Raw genomic sequence first — 20,262 nt, forward strand, 5'->3', positions numbered from 1 at the left:
ATGGATATCTCCTGTGCTAATGTCAAGAGATGTGAAGTCCACGTCCTACCACAACAATGCAAGAATTGTTTATAATTGCATTTGAAAATAAACATTTATTAAGTGCTCTACAAATGCATGACATTATAAGCAGGGCTTGGATCTCATTTGGGAACAGGATATGCTTCTTAAATAGGAGTTGTGTTTATTCCTGATGTTGTAAATATTCTCATGTATGACCTTAATCATAAAAATTCCAGCATTGTAAACAACTGCACTAAATCTATACAAAAAAATGGGCTCAAGCAAAGAAAACAAATATGTAAATGAACCTCATCAAAGGCAGTTTTATTATCTTAAGTATGACCTCAGTCAAATGGCTTATATCTTGGAAGATTGTTAAAGTCAAGTACACAATCTAGTTCCGTACTGACGCTGGGACTAAAACATAATTTTCACCCATATTTGACTGACTTAACTGTAAAGCTTCAAAAATCAAATATTCTCCAAGCATCGTGTGCTCTTGGCTTTGCTGATCTAAAGAATGAAGGGGCAGGAAAAAGTTTGGGAGGAAAGAATGAAACTGAAGATGTGTTATGGCCTGAGACTACTCACCACTGGAGTGTCCCTGGCCAGCTTGGACACCTGTCACAGTGCAGTGGGGACACTGACCCCACAGTGGAGGGTCACTCTCATATATAGGGATGTCCACACCATGAACCATGTGCTCTGAAGATGAGCAGAGCTACTAGCAAGCTCATAGGAATAATCAGTGCTCTAGGGAGGCAGAGGTGCAGGGCAAAGAGCAGTTCTGGGCACGTTTCTGTCTGTGCAGCCATACGGATTTAGAGTGGAGCTACTCCTGATTGCTCTGGTGAAAACAGATGAAAAGCACTGTACAACCCAGCTTTGCCTCCTTAGAAGCACTTCTCATGTCAGAGAAAGTAAATGAATCCATGAAGCAGCTTCTTTTAACTGAGCTCCTCCTCGAGTGTTTGGACAACGCTGTCTGGCACAGGGTGGAATTGTTGGAGTGTCCCTGTTCAGGGCCAGGAGCTGGAATTCAGTGATCCTTATGGCTCTTGTCCAACTCAGGATATTCCATGGTTCTGTGGTTATATGAAGGGCTGCAATATGCAGCTGTATCTTCTAGGCTCTGTTTAGGCATCCCGCAACAACTGATTTCAGGAAATGTATGCATGAAATTTTCTGACCAGATTCCTTAATAGATTTTCCTCAGCAATATCAGTTCTGTTTTATAAATACATAATTTCAAAATCTGGACAAAATTAGGACCAAATCTACCTAGATGACAGGCAAACTTTTAATGGATACTTCCAAATAAAGCCTGTAATACAATCATCTAAAACAACACCTGTAGCAATAATAAAATCTAGAAAGTTAATGTAATCATTTTTGTATATTTATATTGATATTTATAGTTTTAGTTTTAAGATTTTTATTTTTATTTTTTATAACATTCATCTTCATATTTTTTAAGGATATAGTTTTTAAAAATCCTCCAGAATATGGTTTGAAATATTTCAACTAGCTTGGCATAATGACTAACTTCACTTTCTGGGTATCTGTTATACAGAGTACAAAATAAAACTTTTCTCCTAATATTTTGGACATCTAAAAAATTTTCAGTTTGCCTCATTTCATGGTTTTTCCACCACAACCACTTGACTGGTATGTTTTATAAATCATTAAGGAAAGGCTCAAAATAAATTAATCTCATACGGAAGGATTTGTACTATCTACATTGCTTATTGCACACTAAAAGGAGGTGCAATAAGCTAAGCAGTAGATATATACACAGCTACACTGTCTCTGGCACATGCCATATGTTTCATATTACTAGCAATGGGCGAGGAGTCTACTTGAACTGAAATTGTTGAGACTTTTTCTAAGATCTTCATGAGAATTGCATCTTCCAGTTTCTCAGAGCTGCATAATGGCAGTGAATATAGAATGAAACTCCAAAGAATCAATCACATGCATTTCAACACGCTCATCGCCGAATAAACACGGGCTGATTCACATAACTCAGCTCGTATTTTCCGAGAGCTAATATAAATCCAGATTAATGTTCAAATATGATGTGTAATATCTCTATCCACAGGAATAAAATGCAAGCCAAATGGGATGACAGTGTCCTTTTAGCTGCTAACCAGACATGCTTTGTGAATGGCTGCCATTTATTTCGTCTGCATTGAAAATGCCCATCACGGCGAGTACCCCGCAGTTGTAATTAGTGAAGATGCAGAATGTTATCGAATATCACAACATTTTGACTGTCAGATTGCTCTAGCCGAGGAAAGTTACTCTGTAAAATGAGAGGCTGATGTTGCAGTTGTATTGACTTTTGTGTCATGTTTGTTTCAGTTTACTAGTCAAAACAACTTTCAGAGCTCTTCCTTGTCCAGAAGGTTCAGGCTGCCTTATGAAAATGAAGCTGTCTTGTTTTCTGCTTCATAAATCATTGTCAAGCTGAGCCAGATAACAGAAACAAGTTCAGATTCCAAAATGATTATTCTTAGGGATGATGTATTAAGTATACAGAATAAAACTTGATTTTCATAAGCCATGTTGACTTAGCACAACTGAGGCTAGAGAGGAAAAAATTAATGAGTAATTGGAGGTGTGAGAGCCTGCAAAAATCCCAGGAGAGAGGGAACAGAGTGGGTGGGGCAAATTCCCTTTCTGAGAAGCTCTTGAAGTAATTTCAAAGCTGCCATTTTCCCCTCATCTCTGCCCTTGTGCTATTTCACTGTTACAGATAACCCATTTGGAGCATCCTGTAGACCTATTTTACTGCACCCACTAATGTGGTTTTATAACCTTTGCTGGGCTTTGTATCCAGGCTCTGGGTTAAGAGTCTATCAGAATCTATTCCCTTCATGAGCACCAGTGAAAGAAGCCAATGGTACTGGGAATTTCCCTTCCCTTCACTTCTCTCCCTCCTGCATATCATGCACGTTTCTTGATGACTCTGCAATCTTTTCCTAGCTGTCTGGGTCCTTTTTTTTTTATAATACAGAAAAATAGAAAGTACATGAATGATCCCTCTGTCATTGGGTTAGAAGAGTCACAAGAAAAATAATATCCTGTAGGTAAGGTCAGTTCTTGAAATACAATTGCAAGATGTGGCTTTACATGGGAAAATGTGAGCAGGACAATGGCCAAGCCTCTTGTTCCTCTATAGGAATTCTTTCAGAGAAAAGGAGCGAGTATGAGGGATAAACTGGAGTGATAACAACAATTTGAAAGTGAAAAGAAGGATCTTGCTTACTGTAAATTTTTATTTGTATGGTATTATCATATGATATGGGAAAAGTCTGTGGATGTGAACTGTGAAGCAATCTAAGGCTGTCAGGCTCTGGAGAAGATGGAATTTAACACAGCAACACTTGTACACTTGGGTGTGAGAATAGTAAAAGAAACACAGGTAAGTATTGTAAAAGAAACACTGACCAAGTCTCTCAAGTGGCCCAAACATATGGGTTTTTTGGTTTTTTGCTTTTTTTCCATTTACCCACCTGCAAAGCAAACACCACAGAATTAGACCCTGGAACACCACAATCCCCATGCAGATCCAAACACGTTGGCCTAAGGCTCCTCACCAAATTTTGGGGCTGGTGATGAAGGACTTGGACCAAGGTCTACCACGTGCTAGATGACCAGCACAGCCTCAGACTGTCTTTCTTGTCAGAAACATGTGTCCTGTCTCTGGCTGCATCACCTCCCCAGAAGTTCTCTTTAACACTAAACATTCTAAAAGAAAAAACAAACATAGGAAATTTCAGCTGTGGCTGTGAAAAGAAATCATGCTCAGGGCTCCCCTCAAACATGTTTCTTCATTCTTTTAACGGAGAAAAGGAAATTAAAATCAAACAAACCTGTGTTTAAGGAATGTGAAGGCTGTGAAACAAACCAACAAAAGCCAGGAAATGTTCAAGTTAAGGCTGTGACACTCTGTCCTTCATTCAAGCTGTTCTGACTTATTTTTTCTAAACAGAGGGAGTTGAGATCAGCATGTCACCCTCAGATTTGAATTTCCTGTTGTGAACTGGTATGTGCCTGTGCCTTATTAATGTTATTAGATATTGTTTATTGCATTTGTGAATGTGATGCAAGTGCCCACATCTAAATTTAAATACACCCACATCCCTATGCATTGTATCCGTGCAAAGCACTGTAACTATCAGAGTTTTTTGCAAGTGCTAAGATTTGTCTCCTTAACAACAATCAGCCCAGAAAGTGTCTGTACTTTAACGAGCCGATAGCCACCTCGGAAAGTCGTGCCTGTCACCACAGTGCACACAAAAGCCTCTGGAAATGTCATAGTGGCTGTAGGGATAGAGATCAAATCCACACGCTTCAAAGTCACTCAAGCAAGAGGAGACTCTTTAATTTGGGCAGTGCTGAGCTCCAGAATCCTGGACACGGGCTTGTGTTCCCACTCAGTAGAGGGCAGCAGTTGGTGAAGATGGGGGCTGTTCCTATGTTCCCAGCAAGTGTCTATCAGAAAAATCAGATTTTTCCTGGATATGACAAAAAACAACAGACAAAAACCCCCAAGCTAAACAACTTGGCAGCCATGTAGATGAGTACATGAGTGAATAGATGGTTCCCATGCAGCTCAGGAACTGTTGGTACCATCCCTGCACTCCCACCACATCTGGAATTTCACAAGTCCCTGGAAGCTCAGTGGGAAGTGGGTGTGTGGATCATATGCTATTCTTCCTCCGGACACATGAGGGAATTGGCGCAAGTCAGAGGCAGGATACCAGAGCAGATAGACCAAATGTCTGGGCCACTATTGTGAGAATAATGTCAATTTAATGTTAGTCTATCATCACCTATTTTGAACTAACCTTTGTCACTGGCTCACTTCTGATCTCGTTTGGAGTCTGAGCACTCCAGCACTGCAGCAGCCAGCACTGGCTTCCCCCAGAACAGCTTTAGCACTGTGAACAATAGATTTTAACCTTTGCCACTTTCATTTTTTTTTGGTTTTATTATCAGTCTGTGCTTCCACTACAAACTAAGCGCACAGGGCTTTGAGCTAATTACATTCTGTACATCTGAGCCAACTCTCAGTGCTTCATGCTGACACTCGGATACATCTGGGCCTGATAACAATTACAAATACTCTGGGCATACTTTAAAAAAGAGCTTATGTTACAATGTGAAACAGCATGTTTTACAGTGCTCATAATGGTCAGATAAATACAATAGCTTCAAATTCCCTTTCCGAGGCTTTAAGAAAAAAAAAAAGCCTTGCAATAATTCATTTAGATCAGGAACCCATAAGGAAAGAACCCTTCCCCTTTTCTCCTCAGGCGAGACAGAGCAAAATACTTGAACCTAAGAACGGGCCAAAATTTTTGTCACAGGGAAAAGAAATAGTGAGAAGAGGGAGTTTCTGGTTCAGTGACAGCAGATAGCAGGGCCTGGGTTCACCCCAGCTGGAAGTGACCCTGAGGGATGGTTCATGCCTTTTGAGCATCCTTCTCATTCTCGTTATTGACTGCAGAGTGATTTGGTTCATAGCTTCAGTGCTTTGGGTACCTGGAGTGAAGCAGGATGACCTGGGCCTTGAATTCCCTGCTGTGTAAATGTCTGCAGAGCTAGAGATGAGGAGATGGCAACACCTGCCTCTACAGCTCTCCACTCTTCCCCTCCTTTCCCCTCCAGCCCCACTTGAGGGACCCACTCTGGGAAGCAGAAAGGAGCACTACTGGAGCTGTCTTCTGTTGCAGTCTTAGTGCTGTGACCACAGTAAGGATAAATGAAGCCCAATGTGCTCTAAACCATCTCTCTCAGATACCTAGAAATCCTTTTTTTTCATCATGGAAATTAATCAGATGAAAGAGGCACATGTGCTGCATTCACTCTTCTTCTGTGTTCCTTCAAACCCATTTCAGGGCAACCTGATGGCAGCTTTGCATGTCTCCAGGGAGACACAGGAACACCACCTCCTCCTAGAAGTCACTCTAGGAGCTGTTAGCAGCAGAATTGGAGCTGAGAACTATTATAAAGGTATTTCATGGTTTTCTCCAAGACTTGGTCAGGGAAGGGCTATGAGAATCTGGGATTTACATAGCCCAGACAGGGGAGAAGCTTTAAAAAATTTATCCTTGGAAGAACCAAACCCAATAACCCTGTAAGGAGAAGAAAATTCTTTAGTGACTGTCTCATGGGAGTGATACAAAACACTCAGGATGCTTTGCCAGTTTGCTTTTCTAAAAGAATTGTTAATGCTTTGGAATGATGGACAGAGAAGAATTAAAAGAAAAACAACTCCCCAGGCCAGGTTTTTGCATAGGGCTGTAGCAATTGTCAGTCACAAAGAGCTCCCAAGCAAGCCCTTATGATAACACACAGAGTATATCAGCCATCATCTGTCTTTTCTCAGTAAACAGTTGTATAGTAATAAAACAGAGTGATACAGCTGACTCTAACCTGGCAAATTTCCCTGCACCTAGTGTTTACATCTCTTTAAGTGTATCTTTGTCATATGGTTACAAGGCTATTTCATGCTCTCAAGTTTAATTCTTTGTAAATATAGCTCTCTTTGTGTGTGTGAGGCGCATGTGTTAATAAATGTTCCGTTTGCAGCCGTTCCTCTTGCTCAAATGGAAAATTAAGAGTCCTTGATTGAGCGGCTTCAGAGATTGCTGGAAGTCTCCGTTCCCATCTCAGAGGAGCTGTGATGATTGCTCGGGAAGTTTCACACTTTCAAATATTTGTGTGAAGGCTAAATCCTGCCTTCTGCTAAGTTGTGGGGAGCCACTTTTTTTTTTTTCTCCTTATTTTTTCCCCTTTTTTTTTTTTCCCCTGCCAAAAAATAGGTTTTTCTGGAAAGCCCGCTCCCCGCGTTCTCAGGGGTTATAAAAATGGGAATCATTTTTATTGGCAATCCACTGGAATAGTGCTGAGACAAATGGAAACTTGAAGATAAGGATCCTCGGAGGTGAAAACATACAGCTGTTGGGAATTGCGAAAGAATCTGGCCAATAAAGGAAGTCACTATTTTTCCAGGCCTGAAGTGAGTTATAGGCCGAGACGGGTGTTGTATATTTATGTAAGGCTGCAGCGGGGAGCTCGAGCGACCGTATATTGCTGAAAGAGCATCATTCACATTCAACCTGAGACAAAAGGTGGAAATGAAGTAACATCCTGACCAAAGAAGGGCTCATGACAGAATAATAACATTTGGGAGAGGGGGGCCGGCACGGCCGCCTGTGGGTAGAGCTCCAGGCGAGGAAATGGCAGAGGTGCCTTGTCAGCCTTCAAAAAACACACACACAAGGCACACGCACGTGGCCTGGCCACTGTCCTTGGGAAGGGGCATTTTTCTTCCACAAAGGCACTGACATTTAATGGATGGACATGGATGAGTGTGCTATGACAGCTTGGCTTGAGGGACGTGTTTACCCGGATGCCTTTTCTGCCTTGTTGTATCAATAGTGACCCCAATTTAAAAACAACAAAGCACTTGAATGGCTGAAGCTTTTGGAACTTTTCAGTCCTTTTTATAGAAAAAACCCAAACTCTTAACTTTTCTTGCTCACTCTCACTATTTTGGCAATGTTTGATTTCAAGCTGGCACCATCAAAACCAAGTTACCTTTGTCTGAGGAGTAAAGAGACAAGAGTTGCTTACCATATATAATCAGGTATTGTCATAAATAGGTGTCCAAATATAACACAATGACAACTAATCTGTATTTTCAGGAGCCTGTAGGTAGAAAATCTAAGGCATGTGAAGGGTTAATAGGCTTTTTAAAGTTTTAACACACATTTGGTGGTTCAAACTGGGAGGGAAATTACATCCTAATGCAAAATGCGATGACACAGCCACAGACATAACCATAATTTTGCATGAACAGTACCTTTTCTTTCAAAAAATATTTGCATATGTGTCATGATTCCTCTTAAACACTATATTCATCATTTTGGTTCAAACTGTAAAATTTAGTTTAGGTATAATCCTTCTAGAGATTTTGAGGGAACAGAACGGGCTTTTAGGTGATTTGAAATGCTGACTTCCTTTTTTACAGATATAGAGTGGCTTAAAAATCAGAAGCTGAACCTACTTTAATGTGGTTTTGGAATTTCTGAAATTGTGATGGATGTTGAAAAGACAGGGCTGGTTTTAAATTACACCAACTTGCAAACCAGAACTCCTGTGGCCCAGGTGTAGCTGTCTATGTGTAAGGTGTTTAGTTTGGAACAAGCAGGATAACTGGACAGCAACAATCACAGACACCTCACCCACCCCCATATCAGCCTGGGTGTGAGAATGACCCCCTTCCACCATGCCAGGAGCCCTCTCTGCAGTGACTGAAGTGTTGCATTTTGCTTGCACTGTTTAGAAACCTTTGCTCAAACTGATTTTTTTTTTTTTTTGCACTGTACTTAAAGAGATAAAGCATCAAAACTAACAAAGAAATAGATCCACTTAAATTGAAAGATTTTACATCCTCCACAATTGGTCCAATGCTGTCTCATCCATTAAATCCTGGGGTGTTTTGGAGAATTCTCCACTTGTGCCCTGAATCTCAGTGCAGGTGTTTTTCTCACCCACAGGATAGACAAAGTGTATTTGGAGCTCTTATAAAATAGCTAGTGACTATTTTCTTTTTTTTTAATAAGCATCCAGAAGACTTTGAGTCACATCAAAACAAAAAAAGGCTGTCATTCTCAGACAAATGTCCAACTTGCTCTTCCCTGTGGAATTTGGACCCAGCTTAAAGCTCCACTAGCAAAGAGATACTAAACTGAAAAAAGTACACCTGGGCTTGGAAGAACATCTTCCAAAGTCATTAAACTTCTGAATAATACTATAATAACTGACGTGAAAATGAGAGTGTCTTTTTTTTGTATTTTAATTATTCCTAAGTGATACTCATAAAAATATATTAGCTTATAAGGAAACTGCTGGAGAATATAATAGGGATGAAACTGCTGGCTTCCACAGGATTTTAAAGTACTTTTCCAGAAGTACACCTGAACAACTTCAGAGAATGAATGTTTAAGCAACTTGTAGAATTCTCCACTTTGGATTAAAATAATGTAGGCTATTTCACAGAATTCAAAATTACCTATAGAAAAGGCAATTCCTTCCCCCTAAACCTAAAGGAATTTTAGATAACTGAGGAAGCACCCTAAAGGCTGAAATCTATTGTTCCATAGTTCAAATAAATTTAATACATCACAGGCAGATTTTTATTATTATTTATTATCATTATTAATTTTTGACTAATACTATAAAACATTCATTGACATCAATCAAATTCAGTTTAGGCACTCATAGGTGCAGAATGAAAATACTCACACAGGCTCTTTATTGCAAAAACTTAATAGTAATGAGGGGGAAAAAAACACTCTGTGTTGTGATCTATCTATTTAAATGCTTGAACTTAAAAATAAGATCTCCCAATCACATCCAGGTAGGCAACATAGCCTTCTTGTTAAAATGCCCTTCCATTTAAACATAGATTTTAACCTTTTCACCTTCGCCGCTTACATTTTTCTTTCGTTTTGTTCAAAGCATTTAGGTAAATTAGGATGAGGTCCCTCCATAAAAATGCAAGGGGATCAGTGAAACTTTCATCTCTAATTTATTCATGAAGGAGAGAGGTCTTTTCTGGTCATGCTGTGCATCATCCTGTCAGAATGACTTTCCTTCTTCTTGAGAAGGGATAAAGGGAGATAGAAAAATCAGGGGTTTGGTCTTTCCTACTAATAATCACTGGAAGAGAGAAAACTGTGCACTGCTTTATTCAGTGGTTATTCTACTGGAGCTGAATTTAATATTACATATTACAAGGCCAAGTTTCAATATTAAGGGGACTGAAGTTACTAATGAGTGAAAACATAAATTATTTATGTAAGAGAACTAGATCGTCTTTTCATATGAAGTTCACACATAACTTTTAAAATGTGAATTAGTGGGTTCTCCTACCAGTTGGAGCATGTAGGACAGCTTTCTGCCTGGATACAGCAGAAAGATCTGTGTGCTTGAGGAGAGGGTTGCAGGCACAGCACACCCTGCTTGTCTCTATTAGCACAGACCCTGCCAACTCTAAACTGTGCACAAAAATACTACTGATTCCACCTCTGGAAATGCAACTACAGTTGAATAAAGTTTTAATGGGGATTATAATAAAAAAATATTTAATATTAGTCATAAACCTATTTTTTTGCTAGTATACCCCATCCTTTTCCAAAATCTCTATATTTCAGGTTGATTTCTTTCACTTATTGTTGTTATATCAACATCCCATTTTGTATCTCAATCTGTCGGAGGGGCAAAAAGATTTTTTAATAAAAATGGCCTTTATCCCAGCTGATGAATGAACTCTTCTGCGTTCCCCCAGCTTACAAAAATTATCATCTTTTATACATGCTTTAAAAAGAAAAGGGTGGGGGCTAGGGAAGAAAAGCAGGATCTGGTATTAGTCCTTTTAGTCGTCAGGAAATTACAAAATGTACACTTGCGGAGTAAGCAATTTTCGCAGTCTGCTGGCACATCCATCTTTTTAATGAGCCTTGTTTATAACCTGACGCCATGTTTCTAGTCACCTACCCTGTTTACATCTTTGGCCCCTTTAATTAAGAGAAGAACCAGTTAAAAGAAAGTAAGAAGAAATATTAATATGATCTGATTAATTCAGCTAGCGGGAGGTTATGGGGTACCAAGGTTATTATAACCTATAAAGGCAACATGAGCAAAGCTGTGTTCATTTGTAATTTTATTAGGCAGAGCAAATTAGTGAGCCCACATGGCAATGACAAAAGACCCCTTCCTATTCTCTCTTACCCCCCACCGAAAGGGCCAGGCGCCTAAAGTTAGGCTCCATATTAGGCAAATGAGAGCTGATAAATCTCAGCCAACAACTAATGAGAATCTCCAGAGTTGGAGCTGTGCTAATTTGAAAACATTAGCTGGGATGTCTTTTTCTTTTTTTGGTGCATGTACAAAGTCCAACTAACGCAGCCCCGCTCTTGTCACGGGGGTCAGTGGGGTGAAGATGGTGAGGCAGGAAGAGGAGAGGGGTTAAAGATAAAACATAGAGAAAACATAGGAGGGGGCTAAAAGGAAACGCTGATAATACATAGATCATTAGGCAGAGCATATATCATTGATAATACAAGGGGGACATAATTACATATAATTACATGACACTTGTTCAGGAGCCCCTCCCAGCTCCTCAGATAAGAAAATCCAGATATTTTTCTTGTAGGGTCCACACAGCAGCATTGACATCATGGCAACATCAAGCTGGTTTTCAGGCTTTGCAGTGCTGCATCTCTCACAATGTTCAAAAAACTCAGGTAAATTTTCTAATGAAAAATAGAAGTGGATCCCAGCCTTGGTGTGATGCACAAAAATTACTGCCAGATAAAGTGGTTAATCACAGCCCTGTCTGTCCAGACCCAGAATTAGAATGTCTTGGTGGCATGCAGATAAGAAAACCAAAAAAAAGTTCTCCAGTTCCTGAGAAGTAAGGCTTGACCCAGCAAAATGCCCTTTTTCTAGTGGCAGAAATTTTCTCACAGCACTCTTGAAATTTTCATCCATAAGAGACTGCTGCATGTTGCACATACCAGAGAAGCAGCCTCAACTCCCTGCATACAGGTGAAGAAACAGAGCTACTTCAAGATTAGAGAAAAGAATAACAAACATTATGCTGCATTCGTATTTGGGTTTTGTTTTCACAATTTTTTTTTTGGTGGAACTGGGTCAAACAAAGATTAAAAATTCATGAAGAGTTCAGAAAATATTGCTGAAAAAGGAGACTGAAATCACATAAGTCCTGAGGTTGAGCTGTCACATAAGGATTTTGGACTGTGGTCTCATGCTTCAGCCACTGACTATGACTCTCAACTATTGCTGTGTCTTTGCTACCTCTTTTAATTCCACTGATATTCCAGAATTTTGTTTTTTTTCAAAGTGATGAGTGAGCAGATGAGCTCCAGATCAGGGGAACTTCCTGTTTAGTGTAGAGCAGGCACGTCCGACAAAACAACAAGATGCCAGGTAGCAGTAAAGAGAGTTACAGTAGCCAGAAGGAGGGAAAATATGGGGTGCTATTTCAAATTTTTAATTTCCTCAATGCATGCAACTACAGTTAAAGAACTTAAAATAAATAAAAATTAAGAAATTATAAATGTAAAAATTACTAAAGAATTATACTTTAAAAAAAGCAGGGTCTTTTAAGATGGAGACCATCTCACTGAAAAATCAATTTTAAGAACATTATATTTCACATTTCATTGTTATCTCAGTTAAGATAGAAAGCTTAATAATACTAAAACTATTTTTATGTGTATCTAAATCATCCATCCCTCTTTTTTGGTTTTCTTTCCCTCACCTAACCCCCAAATGTTTTAATTAACACTCACAGTGCTACACTGCAGCAAGACATTCATGGTGGGACAGAAATTCTGGCAGCATTGTTGTCCCTCTCTCCTGCATGTACAGTTAAGTTGCTCTTTTCACTCCTGTGACAAATTTCACTAAATGTGGTAGTCCCAATTTTATTGAAATATATTGAAGTAAAAAATTTCGTTATCAAACTATAGCTACAGGCAGAGAAGTTAAAAAGCATTTTAGTGTATCTGGGTTTATTTTTTTTTCTTTCATACATGACCTTGGATTTGAGAGTTCTGCTAAGCCACAGTCCGTGGCTTTAAGATACTACTAAGGATGGTGACTGACAGGTTCAAATTTGTCTTTCACAGTAGTACCTATAAAAGTCAAAAGGCCCCAAGAATTCAAAGATAGATTTATTGGTCAAGTTATATACTCTTAGGCATATTCTTAGCCAGTATTATTAGGTGCTGTGCATTATCAAGCATTTATGTTATTGGTAAGTGGAATTATCCCAGTGGTTTCCTGGTGAGGACCAAAGTACTCATTTGGGTCTTGCAAAATAATATTAAAAAAAAAGCATTGCCTCAAACCAAATCAAAACTTCTCTCTGGAAAAGCAGCATCATGTGAGTCCCAGCTTTCTGAAGATAAGGTTTGAAAACCATTACATTCATTTGTTATTTTGTCTCCTGTTTCTCCACACCAGCAAAATCTGGTTAAGACTAGAAAACATCAACATGCCAAAATGAAAAATACAATTTAAAACAATCTGACACCTCAGTGCTGGGCCCCATGCCATTTTAGCACAAGCTGGGACATATACTTGAAAATGCAGAAGAAAATTACTTCTTGGGATATCTTCAATTCCTATTTTGCACTTGCAAGATGAAAGACAGGACTTTTTAAAGGAGTCTAAACAATTTCAGGCTCCAGATTTTGGCAGCTTTCAGTGGACCCAGCTTTTCAGATAGGGATGCCAGCTGTCAGCCCCAGTGCAAGGCGATTCTCTGGTTGTGTAAACCCCCCATCCACCTACTCTCGCTTGCCTCACAGGGTGGTGATACTAAAACACATAAAGGTGGATCTACAATGGGCTGTCCTTCAGTGCAATAAGAGCAATTTAATAGTGCTTTTTGTTGTCATATCTGTGCCCAGCTCTCAGTCTTCTGGTTGTCACCTTCTGTTGGTGACACAGTTTGTTTTCCTTAGAAGAGGACGCTCCATGTTCCCCAGATCCTTCTTTTCAACCATCAGGGACAAGAAAGCTGGCAGAGTAACTCAAGATCAGCTTGATATTAAGGAATATAAACACAGGACCAAAAGCCAAGGAAGATGATGAAATGATGCCTCTCAAAGAAAAATTATTCCTCTCTCATTCTTCTTCACTAGGTCTCAAAGTGGACTGATGAAATATAATCTGAACTGCATGAAAATCTCTGTGATGCGTGAACTTTCGTATGGAAATAGGTTTGTGGCTATTCATTACCTGTTTATATTTGCAAGGTTAAAAAGTTTAATTGATCGTTCAATAAATTATCACTTTACAGATCAGGTTAGGCTCTTAAACAAACCACGAATCACCATGTTAACATGCAGATATAAATGAGGCTTTCTCAACAGGATAAACACTGTCCCCCATGTACGGTAGGTGTGGCAATTAGATTATTGATTTTAGGTAAATGTCTTGTTAATTATGCAGGAGGCTCCACTACTCGTGTTAATTAACTTACTGCTCCTTTGAATCAATACACTGTGGCCTCAGGAGGAAAAGATTTCTCCCCCTGGTCTTTGGGGCAAAAAAAAAAAGAGAAAAGTTTTGTTCATCTCCTTTCCTCTTTTTCTTTCTAAAACTACAACTTCCCAATTTAAGTGAGAGAAAAAAAATTAAATAGAGAGTGAGAAAGTGTTAAGAGAAAGCCAGGTTCTTCAACCAATAGAAATTAAATCAAGACCCTTCCCAATGACAAATGAAAATAATGTTCAGTCTGTAAGGACTTTACCTCAAACTTCCCTTTTTCAGTCTCACACCTTTATTTCCCACTGAAGTTGCACATTGCCACTTTCTTCCTTTCTCTGCATCTAGTCTTTGCTTTATGGGCAAGACTTACAATTATCTACATCCACTTTTACACCACTATCCCCAGAGTTGGCTGTACTTCCAAAACAGTAGTTCTTTAAATGAATTCTCAGGTTCAGACCTGGTTAGGTTAAATGTATCTTAAACAATCAACAAGTTACAGACCATTCTCAAGAAGGGAAAGTCACATTCATCCACTGGAGGTCTACTTTATAGACATATATAAGTAAAAGAGATTTTTCCATTTTTGTTCTTGCTGTTTGCTTGTTTTTTAATAAGCTGCTTTGATCCCATATTATCTAATAAAGACGTTAAGTCAGAAAATCTCATATAAAACTCTGCCAAATATTTTAATGCCACTGTTGGAGTTTCTCAACTCAGAGGAACACAATTTTTTGTTCAGATTAACACTCAGGGATAAAAAGATAACTTAAGTATGAATTTTCCCATGTTCAGTCTCCAAATCTGTATCAAAGCTCCCTGGAAGCAGGTGGATCTGCATGTCTGGGCAAAAGGTCAGTCATTTCCTTTGTATCTGCAATAAATGAAATAAACTGAAAGCAGTTTCCTACTTGGCCTTTGGTTGTTTTCATAATTTCTCCTTTTTCCTTGCTGAAGTTGCAGCTCAAATCCTGGGGGTTTTTTGTGGGGGTTCTCCCCTCCCCCAGTGTACTTTGTTTATGCTTTCTTTGGTGAAGAGTAGAGATGAATGATGAATACCATAACCCTGAAGATACTTCAGCATAACTTATTCATATCAGCAGGCTTGATACAGTCAACAGAGCTTTTACACAAGCAAAGTTCCTCACATGACTTGAGTGCTTGCAGGATCAGGACCTTAATCTTGTGTTTTATGCTATTCGTTGACCTTGGTCATGTACACGTTTATTACTGGTATGAAAAAGTACAAGGTAAAGTGAGTGACATTCCTGATGCAGGGAGAGATTTAACAGGGGTAAAAGAAATGTGAGTGGTTTTTTAAATGTTCTAAAAATAACCTAAAAATATCTTGGTAAAAGTTTGAGACTAGCTTGCATTGATGTTTACACGAAGCCTGTTATACATAATTTTCTGAAGCTGTTTTCAATCATGCAAATGATTTTTTCCTTTGCAATATGCTAATGCAATCTGATTTATTTCAGTTGTAAAAGTTAATTACAATGTGTTTGTGAGTCCCTAAAGATGATGTATTAAATGTTTATAACCAGGATTATTAAAATGTCCTGTCTCGATTACAGTGCTTCTCTTTCAAACACTAGAACTAATTGTAGCCTTAAATCACAACAACCTCACCGTTAAAATTAACACAAGGGCAACATTGCATAATTTTAATTAATTTTAATTTGGCCAAAGCAAATTAATTTTTGTTTTCTAGAAGGACAGTTAAACTCTTTTCTAGCCAGATTCTGTTAGACATGGAGTTTGTAAACTTCTTTTTTTCAACATTTGTGTCTCTTTAATGATTCCATGGCTGAATATTTACACTTTAAATGTAATTTGTTTTCTCACGCTCTTTCTATTTTCATTGAAATTACTATATTTGTGTCTGAAGTAGTTATTACTGGGCATCTAAAAGAAGAGAAGGAAATAACAGTGTAATATTCAGTATTTCACTGAATGTGCCTGTGCAAAGAACTGAATTACTTTGTAAAAGAAAAGTAACTTAGAATCCCTTGGACATTCAGCTTTTCTCTACTGAACATCCCTTAAACAGCTCTTGGTGTCTGATGACAAAATATCCTTACCAAAAAAAAAACCAAAAAAAACCTCAAGGATATTTAATTTGCACATCCACACTCTCTTTCCTTTGGTTTTGCATTAAGATTTTTACAGGAAAAATGGGTTTCTTCCTCTTCTTTCTATGCCCAGGTGGCACAAGTTGTGTTGCTTATGAATTCTTCTACTGAAGCCTGAAACCCTCATGTTGTGTAATATCACAGCTGGCTGGGGTAGCACAAAGACATCACAGAGCAGATTCTTTGAGGTGAGTTTGGGACTAAAAATAAGCGAAAATGAAGACAGTAATATTCTTATCCTTTTTATCATTACCATTTTTATAAACATAACCAAAACTGTCAGAATCACATCTAGGGGTCGTTCTGATGCAGCATTTGAAAAAGCCCTTTTTCCCTCATGAAAAACCAAATCCCTATAATGGTGAGTGTGGGATTTGGCTGTACACGAGTAATTTGTTGCCAGGGAAAGAAAGCAAAGTTTCAATTGAGGGAGTTTCCAGAGCTGTTCTTCCAGAGGGAGCTGTGGTTTGCCTCTCCCACCCACAGAAGCAGCTGTGGCAGCAAGGGATGGGTAAGGAAGGGCTTGCCCTTCCTTATGTGCTGGAACAAGAACAATCTCACTGCCTTGCATGAATAGAAAGGAATCACTTGTCCCTGTGCTGCACTTAGCAAAGACCAAATGTCCATGTGTTCCATGACAGACAGGAACAGCACTGAAAGAAGGATGGCCACACCGAAGCAAAACAGAATTCAATCCAGACCAGGATCCTGTCTCCATCTATGGCAAAAGCAGTTTCTTAGCCAAAAGTATAAAAACAGGTCAAGCATATCACACCACCCACCCATAACTCATGATTTGTAAGCATTTTTTAAGGTCCTTCCACGAATTCGACCAGACCTCCTTGGACACATGAACATATCCACAACATCCACGCAGTTCAGCTCAGTGTTAATTATCGAAAGCTGTTCAGCACAGTATATTCCTAATTGTCCAAATACTTTGGAACAATTACACCATTATTCTCTAGCTTCTACTTAGAAAGAATCTGAGGTAGGACAAGTCTAAGTCCTCTCTCACAATCTCTGGGAACCACACCATGCAAAATCTGTCACCCTCTTAGTGGCCAGACTTCAGATTTTGAGCAGTCCATAGATGTTTGCGGTGGCTGAATTCCTCTTTCTTACATTGCTGGAGAAAAATTAGATCTGTGTAAGCCCTTAACTGTAATCTTGTGTTGTTTTAGTTTAGTTTCTGGATAAAAGAACCAAGCTTTAGTGAACATTGTTTATCAGACTGAAGTTGATGAGGCCTCAGTTGCTCACATCTCTTTTCATATTGACCTGATGAACCTGATTCTCAAAAGAGGGAAAAAACTTGGGGCGGACTTATCTCACCTACATGAAAACCATTTAGTGGTGCATGCCAAATAATTTAGTCCTGGCACAAGTATCAGACTGCAGGTGCTTTGAAGTTGAAAGTTAACCTGAATTACCAATATTTTTTATCATGGCTAAGACAGACACTTTAAATCTCTCTCTGCTTTCCAGCTGTGTACATGAATATAGGCCTTCTGCAATGCAGCTGCAGTTTTTAGTCACATTAGCCACCTCTTGGCTCTGAGGGACGTGTCACATGAATATCCTAATCAGCTGTTTTTTCTTGAAGCCTGTACCTTCTGTGTCCCCAGCCCTCATGCTCAGACTCTTCCTGCAAAAGAAAACTTCAAGAAGGATGCAGCTGCACTTGGTTCAGGAACCCACTGATGGAGATATAAATCTTAGCATGGACAAACATGTCAAATAGTGAAACTGCTGTCTTTAAACACTGTCGGTCTGCAGCCTGCCATCTTCATCCTTCTGGCGGACAAATGGCTGCTGTAGCCTCACAATTCAGAGAGAAACACAGGACAAGGTGATCTATATCCTCAGAGGATCATCTCCTCGCTTGCAAGAACATTTGCTTTACGTTTGATTTACATGATACTGGCTATCTTTAGAATCCTGCTAATTTCCAAGGACATCTCTCAACACAGACATGAACTCCTCACATAAAACCAGGCAGTGGCTGGGTGGGAACCCTCTGCATGGCAGCTGAAAGGAGCAGCAGTTACAGACTGGGCTGGACAGCATTCACTGAAGAAAAAGTGTGTGAGGTTTGTGTGGGTCTGAATGTTCAAACTCTGTACTCAGACAGACTAGAGGTGAGAATCACCACAATGGGAAAATCACAGAATCACCTCAATCATTCTCTGATTCTGTGGTTTTTCTATTGTGGTGATATTTCCTACTGATATAGTAGAAAATAGCCTTTCAATTAATTTTTCTCCCATGTCTTTCTTCAGTAGGTTGCAGATGAAGCATGGACAGAAGGGACCAAAGAGCCAGATAACAAAGTGGTTCTCATGTCTTGGATAAAGATCAACCCAAGCATCTCAAAAACAGATTTTCAGAGTTGCTGAATGGCTGTGGATATCACAGATAGGTGCTCAGCAGCTCCTAAAACAGGACTTTGGTCTTTGGAGAGTGTTTCAGCCCACAGGCTGTCTTTCACAGTGTAGCAGAGCAGACACAGATTTTCTTTTTTTTTTTCCTTTAAAGACAAGAAGCTGAAGGAGAGTCATGACTGAATTTCCTTCTTTCACCTTTATAACTGAAGGTCCTTTACTGTCTGGACACTTTCCAAAATCCATAAAATATAGTAAATTTTATACGGATTTATCCAACGAGACTTAATCCTGAGCCTTGTCTTTCTGCACTGTTTTAACATGTGCTGCAAAAGCAGTGTCAGACTGTCCCCAGCAATATTGAGTGACACTCATCCCATCCAAACAGCTCTTCACCTTCTCCTTCAGTGGAGATTCAGCAGCTGAAGGCACTGAGACCACAGTGAACTTCTCTCACCCACAGTGTTAATGACTGAAAGTCAGCATCAAAGTAAGAAGCATAAATAGGAATTCTTTAATTATAATGAGTGGCACATTAACCTCAGCATGAATCTGTCATGACTTTTCAAAATGGCACACATGTGGTTCTGTGCTTGAGCTAATGCCCTGGGCTTTTCACTTGTTCACTTTAGATCTGTGTTTGCTTTTCTGACTAGAATGGCTCTCATCCAGCTGACTTCAATCATGTGGGGGGATGCCTCCGTGTCCAGCAATACAGGAGAACCCTGAGAAATATTGACAGTAAAGAAATTTGCTCTCTGCTGGCTGTTGTCTCTCTTGTTCTGGGCATAAATAAACTTGTTAACTCCCAAGAAATGGGATTAGGCATTTATCACTACAGTTTCATCCACATACCAGAGGCCAGATTCTCTGTAAGTCATCAAAGCTGAAGTCCATGAAATGATGCCAATCGTTACCAGCTGAGACCCTGGCCAAAAGACTGTGAAAAACCACAAATATATTGCTTTCCATGAAACAGAAAACACAAATGTTATGTTGTGATGGAAGTGGTTTCATAAAGCATGCTGCCATTAATGGATCTTAGATATACTAAAAATATGGTTGCTGTTTAAAATACATGGTAAAGCAACCAGTTTATGAACAAACCCCAACAGTACCTGCTGTGCTGCTTTTCCAGGTGCCAAAGGCAGAGTGATAAACATTGCCATCTGTGAGAACTGCAGACCTGTCCTCAGACCCTGGAAGTCTGGATATACTTTGAAAGTCTTCCAAGCTCAGGCATGCTTCTCCAGGCTGGCTTTGAGCATAGCATGTCATCCTATGTCAGAGCCACACAGAAATGAGTTATGGTGGGATTATGTGAAGTAAAGCTAAGGGTCAGATAACTTTTCACACCCCCTGTAGAGAGCTGACAAAGAGACAGAAAAAATCCCCCATCTTGCCATCTGGGTTTCACTAAGTTCTTAACAACTTTGGAAAGTCCTGTGGTGTTTTCACAAGTCAGACATCATAACCACCAGAATGGCCCAAATGCCCTGTGGCAAGGGCTTTGATTGACCCACTGTTTGTGGGGGCTTTTGTCTGTTGTCCAAATATCTGTAAGTAATCCTTGATGTGCCTGAATATTTTGCCCACAGCTGTGGACAAGAAAATTGTTTGATTCTGCACTGACC

The 20,262-nt window shown here is 39.4% G+C and overlaps 1 long non-coding RNA gene across 1 annotated transcript; it reads left to right on the plus strand.

Annotated features, from left to right (window-relative positions):
* The first annotated feature begins 8,424 nt into the window (after positions 1-8,424).
* On the plus strand, positions 8,425-19,438 carry LOC135280711 (uncharacterized). The gene is made up of 5 exons (XR_010347565.1): positions 8,425-11,330; positions 13,761-13,838; positions 16,318-16,432; positions 17,851-18,337; positions 18,527-19,438. It is a non-coding gene; the product is annotated as an uncharacterized LOC135280711 (long non-coding RNA).
* The last annotated feature ends 824 nt before the right edge of the window (positions 19,439-20,262 follow it).

This window comes from Passer domesticus, chromosome 14 (assembly GCF_036417665.1).
Source record: "Passer domesticus isolate bPasDom1 chromosome 14, bPasDom1.hap1, whole genome shotgun sequence".
Classification (NCBI taxonomy): Eukaryota; Metazoa; Chordata; class Aves; order Passeriformes; family Passeridae; genus Passer; species Passer domesticus.